The sequence below is a fragment of the Pimephales promelas genome, chromosome 17 (genome assembly GCF_988280905.1).
Source record: "Pimephales promelas chromosome 17, fPimPro1.hap1.1, whole genome shotgun sequence".
In the NCBI taxonomy this organism is placed as follows: Eukaryota; Metazoa; Chordata; class Actinopteri; order Cypriniformes; family Leuciscidae; genus Pimephales; species Pimephales promelas.
Window position 1 is genome coordinate 12,151,502 of NC_142785.1, and position 340 is coordinate 12,151,841.

The window sequence follows — 340 nt, forward strand, 5'->3', positions numbered from 1 at the left end:
TGCATTGGTTCATTGCTTTCAGGTGTGTCTTGTTATGTCATTAGTCCTTAGCATATATAGCCCTCATGTTAGTATTGTCTTTTGTCTATCTTTATTTTGCTGTTGGTGAGTCTTGTTCATGTTTAAGTTTAGTTAATTATTTTTAGTCAAGTGGACATACGTTACATATCCTAATGCTGGGTATCTTTGCAATAACTTAAGTTATATAAACTCATCGTTTAAAAAAACCATCAATAATTAAACACGCACGTGCATTACTCATGTATAATTCAGTTCTTAAAGCATATGTAGTATAGCATTTTGACATTGGGTATAATCCATTAATATATTTACTATGAAA